General features: G+C 39.2%; 1 protein-coding gene across 5 annotated transcripts in view; it reads right to left on the bottom strand.

The window, feature by feature from the left end:
* The window catches only part of Il13ra2 (interleukin 13 receptor subunit alpha 2), a 60,079-nt gene that overhangs the window by 24,903 nt on the left and 20,822 nt on the right, over window positions 1-14,354 (bottom strand). Inside the window, exon 1 of one of the 5 annotated variants that reach the window (XM_048796849.1) lies at window positions 1,845-1,988. The exons of the other annotated variants lie outside the window; for them this stretch is intronic. The gene's annotated coding sequence lies outside the window, so the exon portion shown is untranslated. Of the gene's footprint in view, window positions 1-1,844; window positions 1,989-14,354 lie in introns of those variants that run through there. 5 annotated transcript variants of the gene reach the window in all.

The raw sequence follows: 14,354 nt of genomic DNA, 5'->3' as shown, positions 1-14,354 counted from the left end.
TAGAAAAACAAGAACAAGGTATAGCAGCACCAATACAAATAGATCAAGGAACAGACAGACATGGGTTGGATTTTCTGAAAGGGCAGGGAAACAGCCCAATGAGTATCACCGCAGAGGAGCCAATCAGCTAGAAGTTGCTGGGGCCACTGTGAGCCAATCATCAGCTGGCAGTCTGAAAGGGCAGGGAAACAGTTCAATGAGCATCACCGCAGAGGAGCCAATCAGCTAGAAGTTGCTGGGGCCGCTGTGAGCCAATCATCAGCTGGTAGTCTGAAAGTTTGCTGGGACCCCTTCGGCTGTGGCTCTCAACAAATAGAGAAGGAGATCTTGAGGAGAGATAAATGGAAAAGTACCACGATTACATATTTTGTTTTGTTTGAACCCACCACTTCACATGTGCTAGGCAGGTGCTCTACCACTGACCTACATTCCAGCCCCTAGGATTGAATACTTACCCGACATCTGCAGGTGAAATGATCAACCAATAGGTTCTCACATGAGAAAGCATTGACCAGGAGACCTGGGCTCTGGCATCAGCTTTGCCAGGTAACTTTGGAAAATTATAACAGCGATCATAGTTTATTTAGTCCTTATTAAATGTCCACCTCTGCATCAGGTGCTTGATATGGATTAGCTCATTTGAGTCTCCCAAACATTGATATTATTATCTTAATATTACAATTTTACAAATGAGGCATTTGAGGCTCAGAAAACTTAAGTAAACTTCTCAAGTTCATAAAACTTAAACAAGAAAAGATGTCTATATCTGATTTTAAAGACCATGCTCCTTTAACATATAATACTGTCTTTCAACTAGTCTCATTCTGAGATGATCAATTTTCTCTCATATAAGTTATCCCTAAGATAACATTCTCAATTTCATCAGCTAATCTGCTGTGTATCCAATTACTATTTCAGGATGTGACTCAAGAGCACTGGCTTCCTGGATAACAAATCTTGCTTCAAGGAGACCATCCAACACGTTTAATGTCTACTCATAGCTTCTGGAGTATGGCCATGACTCAACCTCATAATCAAAGAATCTGGAACCTGCCAGGCCTTGAGATCTAACAACATGCTGAGATCGATACATGGCGATCATCAGCCTATGACCTAGTGGTGAGTCAAACCTAATTTCATTTTTAAAATAACATATCCTGCAGTGTAGAAGCTTATAAAGAATGCTGAGGATGATTTTATGTACATTCAAACACAAAAGGCATTAAAACAGATTTATCATGTTTGCCATTAGTCACGTAGTATAAGTAATTTCCTACAAAAGACACAAGGCATTTAAGCACATGCAGAAAGGTAAAGTAAGTGTAGACAAATGAAATACATATAGAGTTTATTTTTAACAAATATCATTATAACATCCAGTTTTACATAGCATGATTATATTTGTATCCCTTCTAAGATTGTATACTAACATTGATATATGTTGATATTTATTGAATATATTCAATAAATCTTGGCAAAACGTAAGTAGTCATTCTACTCCATAATTATTTAGATGCTTTCCAGTATGATATCCTGAATTCATCCAGCTAACAAGTTTCCTGAAGTGCTGTCAAAGCTAGACAATTCAGTTTTGTGCTACTATGGCAACATCCAAGTTTACAGTGTTAATTCATGAAGCATTTTACACAGTTCAGAATTTGTTCTTATTCCAAGAAGGTCAGAGATTTGTTATTTTATAATCCCACCCAACAAATCACCAACAAACCTTTAAAAAACAGTGCATTAAAATAAATTTTTATGACCCTGAGGGGGAAAAACTGTAGGCCATCACTTAGTAAATATTCCTTAAAACAAGTCAAATTCTTATTATTAATATACCTTACTTTCTATCCAAATGAAGTCCCAGCTGAAGACCAATGCACTCACTGTCCTGCATTGCTGCTCTGGAATTAGCAAAACAATCTCTTTTGTTCAACAATCCTCCACACTCCCAGATGCTCCCAAATACTTGCTTGCAAATAGACAGCATGTACTGTACCCAAAACATCCACGTCATGTAATTTCTTCAAAAGTAAGTAGTAGGATGTGCTCCACCCTCTTAACACTCGTTAAAAACAGAATATGAAATGTGCAATAGCAGGTTTTATAATCTTTTGAGATTATTCCACAAATGTGCTATTTTATGTCCATAAAGTATAGATTGTAAGAATATGGAAATGTGGTATGATATTACATATAGGACCTTCAGTTAATAAAAACAAATATTTCTATCATTATTCAAAAATTGTTTTGGGGACACTACTATATACCAAGCCCTGTCATAGGTCCTGGGCCTACAAGCAGTGAACAAAACAGAGTACCTACCCTCATTTCTGGTGTGGGAGACAGACAATAAACATATTAGATAAGTTGTGTAAAGGTAAATAAGAGGATAACAAGGAAGAGGGTGATGGAGGTTAATTTTAGAAAGGCTGGGTAGGGAATGCCTCTCTGTAAGAGTGACATGAAAGACCTCAATGAGGGAATGGATTAGGGAAAGAATCTTCCAGGTAGAAGAAAAAGCACTCTTTTAAACCCTAAAGCAGAAATCATTTTAGTAGTTCCTGGAATAGCAAGACCAGTAGGATAGGAAATAGGAAAGGTTAGAAGATAATTTCACAAGTATAGGCAGAGGTAATGAATTTACCATCTATTTTTAGTGAAATGGGAAGTGATTAGACAGTTGTGAGCAGAGTGATATGATGAAAATTACATTTTAAAAACTATTGTATGTATTTAAAAAATAAAAGCAATTAAAAAAAACTATCATATGGATGGAAGAAAAAAATAGACAGAATAACCCAGACTAGAGCAAACAGTGACTCGGACCAGGTTGATAGCGGCGAAGATGCTCATAGAATTTACTGGTGAATTGAGTGTGGAGTATCACAAAATGATGCCTCTATTTTTGCCATGGGCAATGAGATAATTGTTTAAGGGGTCTAGGGATGATAGTTAAGAGTTAAGTTTTGGATGGTTAAATTTGAGCTGCCTAACTAATATCCAAGAGGAGAAGATAAGTAGGCAGTTGGATACTTGACTCCAGAGATTGGGGAAAAGATCAGAGATATAGATAAAATCTGGGGAGTCATCCGCAGAAAGACAGTATTTATTTATTTATTATTTTTTTTTTAATTTTTTATTGTGGGTTGTTCAAAACATTACAAATTTCTTGACATATCATATTCGACACTTTGATTCAAGTGGGTTATGAACTCCCACCTTCACCCCATACACAGATTGCAGAATCACATCAGTTACACATCCATTGATTTACAAATTGCCATACTAGTGTCTGTTGTGCTCTGCTGCCTTTCCCATCCTCCACNCACCCGCCTGTTTTGGTACCAGTACCATGCTGTTTTTGTTACTATTGCTAGAAAGACAGTATTTAAAACCATAGAATCAACTAAAGTCACCTATGGTATAGTGTAGATGAGATAATGAAAAGAGGGCCATAGACTAGTGTCCTCAAATATCCAGAGGCTAAATAGATAAGGAGGTGCGAGGAAGGGAGACCAAGAAGAGGCCAAAGAAGTAAGAGGAAATTTCAGAGTTTGAGGTATCTCAGAAACCAAGTGGGGGAAGTTTCAAGTATAGAGTAATAGACAATGTCAAAAGCTGTTGATAGGTAAAATATGATGAGGCCTGAGAATGGCCTATGGCACTTAGCAAAATATAGATAATTGGTGACATTAGTAAGGGAATCCATTCAGTGGATATCGGGGGTTAAACTAAGAGTCAAGTGAGTTCAAGAAAGAATGGATGGGGACTGGGGTTGTGTCTCAGTGGTAGAGCGCTTACCTAGAACGTGTGAGGCACTGGGTTTGAGATTCTCAGCACCACATATAAATGAATAAATGAATGAATGAATAACATGTATTACATTCATCTACAACTAAAAATATATATATATATTTAAAAACAAGAATGGAATGGGCGCCATGGCACATGCCTGTAATCCCAGTGGTTCAGGAGGTTAAGGAAGAAGGATCGCAAGTTCAAAGCCAGTTTCAGCAAAGGCAAGGTACTAAGCAGCTCAGTGAGACCCTGTCTCTAAATAAAATATAGAGCTGGGGATGTGGCTCTGTGGTCAAGTGTCCCTGAATTCAATCCCCAGAACCACCCCACCCAAAAAAAAAAAAAGAATGAAGAGGTAAAAACTGAAGAGAGTGAATATACATAACCATTAGGGGAAAAAAAAAAAAGCCAAAACGTGTTTCCTATTTCCACACAGTCAGCACAATACAGATTACTTCATCTCTGGCCATCAAAACGTGTGGGAACCACTCAGTTCTCCAGCAGATACCAGCTAGGTATCTTGAATCCAGTTAACTTTGGCATTACCAACCTGAAGATAGCATCAGATGCTACAGGTTGAGGGCTCAGTCCCCAAGACTGCCCCTCCACTTCACATGCCAATCACAAGCCCTTGGTAATGACCTGTGTAGGACAGAACTGCTATAAATCAGTGTTGCCTTGAGTTTGATTCATTTTTTAGAATGGCTCACAGAACTCAGGGAAACACTTTACTTTCCTTCATTTAATATAAATGATATTACAAAGGATATAAATAGCCAGATGGAAAAGACAAGCGAGCGAGGCGTGTGAGAATAAGAGTTTTCATGCTGAGTTTTCATGCCCTCCCCAGGCCCTTACACCTGTTCAGCTATCCAGAAGCTCCTAAACCCAGACCTTTGGCTTTTATGGAGGCTTTAATAAGAAGGCAAGGTTGATTAAATCATTGGCCATTGGTAATCGACTCAATCTTAGCTTCTTTCCCCTCACTGGAGGTGGGGCATTGTGGGAGAAAGGCTGGAAGTTCCAAATTTATAATCATATATTTGGTTTCTATAGCAAATTTGGTTCCTATAGCCCCCACCCTGAGGTTAATTAGAAGCCCCCAATCATCAGTAGCCATACCATTAACATACATACTTATTGTTCAAGAGATTCGAAGGGTCTTAGGAGCTATGTGCCAGGAAACTGGACAAAGGTCAAATTTACAAATAAAAATCTTATAAATCACAATATCACAGTTCACCCCTATCTTTGTTTTTTGTTTTTTATTACTGGGGATTGAACCCAGGGATGTTTCACTGCTAAGATACATTCCCCATGTCTTTTTAATTGTGTTTTGTTTTTAAACAGGGTCTTGCTAAGTTGCTTAGAACCTCGCAAAGTTTCTGGGGCTGGCCTCAAACTTGCCATCCTCCTGCCTCAGTCTCGAGTTGTTGGGATCACAGGCATTAGCCACCAATTTTTGAACACAGATATCTTATATCAAAATGATTGTGCCCCTGAGTTCAATCCTTGATAGCAAAAAAAAAAAAAGATTACATAAAATCAAAAGATACTGGCACGTTACTATAATCCCAACTCAGTCATGAATAGAGTTCAGTCCAACATCACATCATATGAAAATGTCTCCCAGGGGAGGGCATTCGGGTTTGCAGGCTTCCAAACCATACTCTATCTCCCTTGAGAAATTTTCTATGAAGGGACATAAGGAGCTATAGCTTGGGAAAAAAATATCTCTGGGTTCTTCCCTCTTTAATGAAGGAGTGATACGCTGGGGATGTAGCTCAGTGGTAGAGCAATTTTCCTGCAGGTGCAAGAACCTGGGTTTCATCCCCAGCACCACAAAATATATATGTCTATATGGACAAGGTTTCATATGAAGGCCCAATTCTGCCCATACTTGGATTGTTGCCATTCCTCTTTAATTTGAGGGAAATATGTCAGAGTACTTTATAAAAAGAGTATCGTGCCAAGGAAAGTATTTGTCCGGGGAAATTAGAAACTACCAAAGTTTACTTTCACCAATAATTATTTAAATAAATACTTCCCATCTGTTCAAATTGTTTTGCAAAGCTATCTCCAACTTCTTGCATTTCTAACAAAGTATTACTTTTGAAACCCTGTCATTTCTCCAGACTCTACCATTCCTTTCTCCTTATAATATGAAGTTTCACTTCTTCTTTTTTCTTTTTTTCTAAATTTGTGTTCTGCAGCAAAAATCATCAGAAACAACTTTAACTATATTCTGAGAAATTCTGGGTCTAGTACTGATTTCAAAATGCAGGATAGGAACATATAACCCTTATTGCATTTTTAAAACTTTGAGGGATCAAACAATATGGCTGAACATACCCCTAAAGAGTTTCAGTAAGTGCTTATCTGCAGGCAAGATTTTTTTTTTTTTATTTTGGTTTAGAGAGGCAGGCTGTTTGGAATGGAGACCATGGAGAGTAGCATGATTTCAGTCTCTTGCTCTTTGCTTCTCCTTTCTGCCCCTCTTTCTCCAGGCCTATTTCTCATCTTTTCTTCTTTCTAATTTCTTTTTGCATTTTCTCTCTCTTTTCCTTAAGAAATTAACCTATTCTTCTCTTTTCCACTAAGTAGAAATTAATATATTTTGGATTACTAGCTATTTTTATTTTTTTAAATACCAAGGCAATTTCTCTTCTCAAAATGTTTTTCATTTGTTCTTGGTTTTCCCACAATATTTTCCATACATCGCTTGAAGACTAAACCCAGCATTTTTTTTTTTTTGCAGGAGGTGGGGGTGTACTGGACATTGAACTCAGGGGCACTTGACCACCAAGCCACATCCTCAGCCCTTTTCATATTTTATTTAGAGACAGGGTCTCACTGAGTTGCTTAGCACCTCACTTTTACCGAGGCTGGCTTTGAACTCATGATACTCCTGCCTCAGCCTCCTGAGCCATTGGGATTATGGGTGTGTGCCACCACACCCAGGCTCATAAGCTTACTTTCTTAAAGTGATTATGAAAAAGTTATTTTCTATTCATATGTGGGCAGAGCTTCACTGTTTTTCAGCAGACTTATCATCTGTCATAGAAATGGATTTCCTGCTTGGAGAGGCTTGATGCTTTATAACTTCTTAAAACGTCAACCCACTTTCTCACTGGTTTTGTTTTGTTTTTTTAAAAAAAATTTAATTGCAGTTGGTACAAAAACTTTATTTATTTTTATATGGTGCTGAGGACTGAACCCAGCACCTCACATGTGCAAGGCAATTGCTCTACCACTGAGCTACAGCCCCAGCTCTTTTCTTACTGGTTTTGATAGCTGTTTTTGAGTCTAGTCAGACAATGCTTCCTAAAGTGACTTTAGAGTCTTAGCAAAATGCAGCCTCAGAGTCTATTTTTATAATCTGGGCCTAACTTCACCTTTGCTTACTGTATTAGTGCCGATGTGGTCACAGGCATTCGTGCAGATCTTCGTTTCTCAGGCATTTCCTAACTTTGCATTTTGAATCCAATGCTGCAGATAGGAAAACAGGCAAAACCCAATATTCTCTGACAGGGCAGACCGAAAAAACAGTTATTATAAAGTGTGTGTCTGCTGTCAGGTGACTGGTAGAAATATAAACCGATGCAATCACTTTGGGAGATGGCATAACTGAAATTACTAGCTGCCCCCTGGTATTTCTTCTCCTCTCCTCCAGTAGTAATGGAACTGCCAGGTTTTAGCTGGGCACATAGCCACATAAAATGATCACCAGGTTTTTGAGTGTCCTTTTGGATATACATGGCATATGAATAAGTTCTAGCCTAAGATATACAAATGAAAGTGTCATCACTCATCTCGTTAGTTTGGTCTAGAGAATGGATCTTTTCTCCCCTTCCCATTTTCCCCTTTTCTCCATCCTACTTGTTAGAATGTAGTCTTGGTACTGAGCCACCTTTGATCAAGCAGATGAGGGAAACACCCTAGGCATGGCAGAACAACAAGTTCAGAGCAGCGCATGGCCCCTGTTGACCTCCTGCAGTAAACTGCAAGCTCTTCATGCAGCCCTAGATCAGCGTGTCCCCAGGCAGTTAAGTGAGGAAAAAAAAACCTGCTCTCTCATCAAAACAGAACCTGTAACTTAAAACTAATTGGAGGAGTTGGAGGAGTATTTAGCATTGTGTACCAAAATCTTTTAAAAGTTCTTATCCTTTTGCTCCCCAATTTCTAATAGAAGAATATACTTCTGTGGTCCAACTTGTCTTTTTCTACATAATCTTTTTTTTTTCTCTCTCTCTTTTTGGTACCAGGGATTAAGCCCAGGGGTGATTAACCACTGAGCCACATCCCCAGCCCTTCTTATATTTTATTTAGAGACAAGGTCTTGCTAAGTTGCTTAGGGCCTCCCTAAATTGCTGAGGCTGACTTTGAACTTGCAGTCCTTCTGCCTCAGCCCGCCCCCCCAGCATCTACTGAAAGGATAAAAGAAACTGAAGTTAAAATGTAAAGGACCAGGTATTGTAAAGTTTCTGAACTGTACTCAGAACCTGAAATTCCTGTGGCAGTTAAGACAATTCCCGGAACTGCCCATTAGATATGTGTCGAAATCCCCCCTGACCACTTAGTTGCTTAACAACCTGGACCCTGTGCAGCTCTGCACGTAGGCACCTCAGGGCCCAAACCAATCAGTTTGAATGTATCCCCCTCCTTAGGACTGACCTATCACTCTCGCCCGACCTGTTCCCGCCAATGAATGTGCTAATCATGTTTGAGAGTTGTTGTTTGATTTTCCCGCGCCTCATGATGATTTGCTCTGATGTATGCAAAGCCCCCGCCCTCCCCAAAAAGTGTACTTAAGCACTGCTTAACCCCTGCTCGGGGCTCTTGGCTGCTCTCCCTTCTTGAGTGAGCATGGAGCCCCAGCGCGCTGGATCTTCAATAAACCCCCTTTTGCTGTTGCATGAGTCGGTCTCTTGGTGGTCTCTTCCTCCGTCGTTTGCTGGTCCCTTACACTACATAACCTTTGAGTCTAAAGCTCCTGTAGCCTATCTGCACAAGGTCACATTAATAGCCTCTACAGCACTTCCTTGGCTAAAGCTCTGACCAAGTACCTGGGAAATAAAACATATCGAACCACCCTATTTGTAAATATTATAACCACAAAAGGCCAAGGGGACAGAATACAATGTGATATCACTTCAATATCCTCCTCTGAGGCCTTTAAAGTGCTTACTGTTGTTAAAAAAAAAAGGGGTATCTATGTCCTGGAGAACCTTCTGGTGGTTCTGCTACTATGAGCTGCTCACCAGCATCGCAGCACTTCTACCATCAACAGCTATTGCCACAGTTTTCTGAATGACATTGTGATATTGTACTGAAACACTTTGAATCCTATGCTGTATCCACCTTTTCCAGTGGTTGACAGCTCACCCCACATGCTTTGGTTATTATCAGAATGCCCTGGAGTTCAAGTTTTCTTGCACTAAATCAATGCTAATTGTATCAACAGTGAACACTGTTCTTCCAAAAGTGCTAAAGAAGCTTCCAGAATTAGTTTGACCTCTGCTGGATGAACAAGATAATCATGCCAAGGGAGAAGAGAAGTGCTTGTAGTATCACAGCTATAAAGCAGGGCTTTGGCTCCCTTTGACTGAGTATCCACAGGGTTCTCAGAATGACTAGTACCTCCTACCCTCTAGAACCACTCCACCCTTTTTTTTTTCTTTTTGGTACCAGAGATCGAACCCCCACTGAGCCACATCCCCAATCTTTTTTGTATTTTATTTAGAGACAGAGCCTCACTAAGTTGCTGAGGCTGGCTTTGAACTCATGATCCTCCTGCCTTAGTCTCCCAAGCTACTGGGATTGCAGGTGTGCGCCACAGTGACCCATACTCCACAATTTTACCCCCAATAGTTTTCTTGATACTTACCACCCAAAGATAATGAGATATATATATATACAAATTTACAAACCCGAACATGTACTTGGCCTTCATCATCTATTGCCATGGCTTATCTGCAGATGCAGACACAGAGCCAAGGAAGGTAAATGATGTTCCCACAACCTCCTTTTCTCCTGGCTTCTGTTTTGCAAATATTGCCACTATGAACATCTTCCTGCTTTGCAAAACTTTCAATTCACAGACTTGTCTCTTGTTTTTAAAATCCATCAACCAGATTTTGCCTTCTTCCCTTCTCTATTCAACCCAAACTACATTACTGAATTTGCCTCTTTGCCTATTTCTGGTTTGTTTTGTTTTGTATTTTGGTACAGGGAATTGAACTGAGGGATGCTTAAGCACTGAGGCACATTCCCAGCCCTTTTTATTTTTTTAGTTTGAGACAGGGTCTACCAAAGTTATATAGGGCCTCGATAAGTTGCTGAGGCTGGCCTCGAACTTGCAATCCTCCTGCCTCAGCCTCCAGAATTGCTGGGTTTGTAGGCGTGCACCATCACACCCAGCTCTTCTGCCTGTTTTATATCATAACTTCCTAAAAAAAATCCCCACCCTGCATGAATCTCTTAGACTTTCTTTATGCCAGTACCTCACCAGGTGATTGCTGATAAAAGAATTATCACAAGGGCTGGGGATATGTCTCAGTTGGTAGAGTGCTTGCCTCGCATGCACAAGGCTTGGGGTTCAGTCCCCAGCACCACCAAAAAATAAAAGAAAAAGAAATATCACAAGACATTAATTCTGTGCTAGATTCAAAACATTCCATTTTAAATCAGCCTACAGTACTACTCAAAAGCCCTATTACATAGCTCTATTTAAATTCATTCTATACTTTTCATACTTTTTTTTAGGCGGGGGGGTGGGGGTACCAGGGATTGAACCCAGGGGCGCTTAACCACTGAACCACATCCCCAGACCTTTTTTATTTTGAGACAGGGTCTTGTTAAGTTGCTTAGAGCCTCACTAAGTTGTTGAGACTGGAAATTCATCCCATTCCTGAAAATGACAAACCTCTCCCCCTCTTTAACTTCTCATTCCTTCTCCCCCAACTCAGTGCATGACCTTGCCTCTTATTTTAAAAACAAACTGAAATTAATAGATGGAAATTCCCTCATCTTTCTGATTTGAAGCAAGAAACTTCCCACATCCACTCTTTCTTCCCTCTTGCTATAATAAAGGAGGCATATTTTCTGTTATCTATATCCTCATATGTATTTTGAATTCTGTTTTCCTCTTCTCTTCTATATTTTCAACATACATAAAATGCACGTATGAATATACATATCTCAGGAGACCTCGCCTTAACATTGAAACGTGCTCATTTCTCCCCAATCTTAAAAATAAAAACAAACTACCTTACCCACATATTTACCTTCAACTATTGTCCCAGTGCTCCCATCTTCTTGAGAGCCAAATTTCCAGAAAGAGTTGTCCTTGCTATTTTTATTAAAGCTTCCCTCTTGTTCTTCATCACTCCATTCCCTCATCTAACCAGAATCCATGACTCTCGTGAAACAGTTCTCACCAGTATAACTAACGACCTCCACAGTGATGAATCCAATCAGATTTTCCATTCCAATCTTGTGTAATCTCTCACAGCACCCACCTGTTTTCTATTACCCTTCTTGAAACACTCTTCCCTTGGTTTTCCTTCTACCTCTCTGGCCGTTCTTTTCATTTAGTTTTCAGATTCATTCTTTACTTACCTAATAGTGAATTACATAGTCTTCTGAAGTTTGGTCCAAGATGTTCATCTCTTCTGATTCTACATTCTCCCTAGGTGATTTTATCCATCGTATAGTTTCCACTATCATCTGTGTGCCAATGACTTTCCAATGTTTGACTCTCACCTGAACTACTATCCTCAGTGCCAGACTTATATATTTCATTGTTTTCTCAACATTTTAATTGGAAATCTCAATCATACCTCAAATGCAAAATGCCAAATACCAAAATCATGACCTTCTACAGAATAGAAGATATAGAGACCAATCCACATAAATACAGTTATCTCATACTAGACAAAGACACCAAAAACATACATTGGATAAAAGATAGCCTCTTCAACAAATGGTGCTGGGAAAACTGGAAATCTGTATGTAGCAAAATGAAATGAAACCCCTAACTCTCACCCTGCACAAAACTCAACTCAAAGTAGATCAAGGACCTAGGAATTAGACCAGAGACCCTGTGCCTAATAGAAGAAAAAGTGGGCCCAAATCTTCACCATGTTGGCTTAGGACCTGACTTCCTTAACAAGACTCCTAAAGCACAAGAAGTAAAATCAAGAATCAACAAATGTGATGGAATCAAACTTAAAAGCTTCTTCACAGCAAAGTAAATAATCAAGAATGTGAAGAGAGAGCCTACAGAATGGGAGAAATCTTTGCCACCTGCACCTCAGACAGAGCATTAATCTCCACAATGTATAAGAACTCAAAAAACTTAATACAAAAAAACCAAACAACCCAATCAAATGGGCAAAGGAACCAGATACTTCACAGAAGAAGAAACAAGAATGGTCAACAAGCATATAAAAATATTCAACATATCTAGCAATTAGAGAAATGCAAATTAAAACTATATTGAGATTTCATCTTACTCCAGTCAGAATGGAAACTGTTAAGAATATAAATAACAATAAATGTTGGTGAGGATGTGGGGGGAAAAGGTACACTCATATATTGCTGGTGGGATTGCAAATTTGTGCACTCACTCTGGAAAGCAGTATGGAGATTCCTCAGAAAACTTGGAATGGAACCACCATTTGACCCAGTTATCCCACTCCTAATTTTATACCCAAAGGACTTAAAATCAGCATATTACAGTGATGTGGCCACATCAATGTTCATAGCAGCTCAATTCACAATAGCTAAACTATGGAACCAACCTAGGTACCCTTTGACAGATGAATGGATAAAGAAAATGTGGTATATATACACAATGGAATATTACTCAGCCATAAAAAGAATGAAATTATGGCATTTGTGGTAAATAGGTGGAACTGGAGACTATCATGCTAAGTGAAATAAACCAATCCCCCCCAAATCAAAGGTCAAATGTTTTCTTTGTTATGCAGAGGCTAACTCACAATAAGGGAGTGGGTAAGGAAGAATAGAAGTACTTTGGATTTGACAAAGGGGAATGAAGGGAAGGGAGAGGAGAAGGGAATAGGAAAGACAGTAGAATGAATGGACATTACTATCCTATGTGCATATGATTACATGACCAATATAATTCTACATCATGTACAACCAGAAGAATGAGAAGTTACACTCCATATATATATAATATGTCCAAATACATTCTACTATCATGTATAACTAGTAAGAACAATTTTTTAAAAATTATGACCTTCCATCTGAAAATAAGTGCTCTTGCAGCATCCATGCACCAGTATAAGCCAAAAGCCAGAGTCTCCCTCAACATCTACATCCTTCATATCCGATCCATAATCAAGTCCTGTCCATTTGTCAAATATCCCTTGAAACTACTTATGTCCAATTTCTCCTCAATTCTAATCCGAATCTCCACCATCATTTCATAATTGCCTAGACTATTATAATAGCTTCTTTTTAAAAACAAAAAAAAATGTTTTTTGTAGGTGTAGATGAACAGCATGCTTTTATTTTATTTATTTATTTGTATGTGGTGCTAAGGATGAAACCCAGTGCCTCACACATGCTAGGCAAGCACTCTGCCACTGAATTACAGCCCCAGCCCTACAGTAGCTTTTTTTTTTTTTTAATTTATTTTTATGTGGCGCTGAGGATCGAACCCAGTGTCTCGCACATGTTAGGCTAGCGCTCTACTGCTGAGCCACAACCCCAGCCCCCTACAACTGCATCTTAATACATCTCCCTGAATTCACTCCAGCCCCACTTCATCTATTTCGACGCTGCAGGCAGAGTGTATATCTTGGTGTTTAAAGTGCAAATCTAATTATGCAATTTCCATGGTAAAAATTGATTATGGCTTCCTTATCATAGGATAAAGATCAAAATCCTTGGCTTGGTCCTCAAGGCTATAAATATTATAGCACCTATCCTTCAGCTGCTTCTTAGAAGCTGTCCTGTTTCTGTTCTGCACTCTGACCACAGGGCTCACGTACATGCTGTTCTTCATCTACTTGAAGTATTCTTATCTCTTGTTGTTCCCCTTGGAACAGTTAACACCTACTCATGTTATTATCTCCATTTTACACAAGAAACTGAGACACAGACAAGTAACTGGCCCAAGATGACACAAGTAGTGAAAGGAAAGAAACAGGATTCAAACACAGTCTGATTCTATAGCCTGTGGTTTTTGGGGTTTTTTTAATATTTATTTTTTAGGTGTATATGGACACAACACAATGCCTTTAATTTTATCGTGGTGCTGAGGATCGAACCCGGGTCCCACCCATGCTAGGCGAGTGCTCTACCGCTGAGCCACAATCCCAGCCCCTAGCCTGTGTTTTTAAACATTATAATATATTGCCACTGGGAAACTTTCCTTCATAGTAGAGTTGACAATTGTTTATTAAATCTTGTAGTTATTAAACTAACATCCATTCCTTTTGATTAAGCATTCTATCTTTACTGCCACTACTTTTATCCTAGCCATCACCATCTCTTCCTCTTTTTTGGGGGGGGGGAGG

The sequence above is a fragment of the Marmota marmota genome, unplaced genomic scaffold (assembly GCF_001458135.2).
Source record: "Marmota marmota marmota unplaced genomic scaffold, marMar, whole genome shotgun sequence".
In the NCBI taxonomy this organism is placed as follows: Eukaryota; Metazoa; Chordata; class Mammalia; order Rodentia; family Sciuridae; genus Marmota; species Marmota marmota.
Note: the sequence above shows the minus strand (reverse complement) of the source record. Positions and strands in the feature narration are given on the sequence as shown.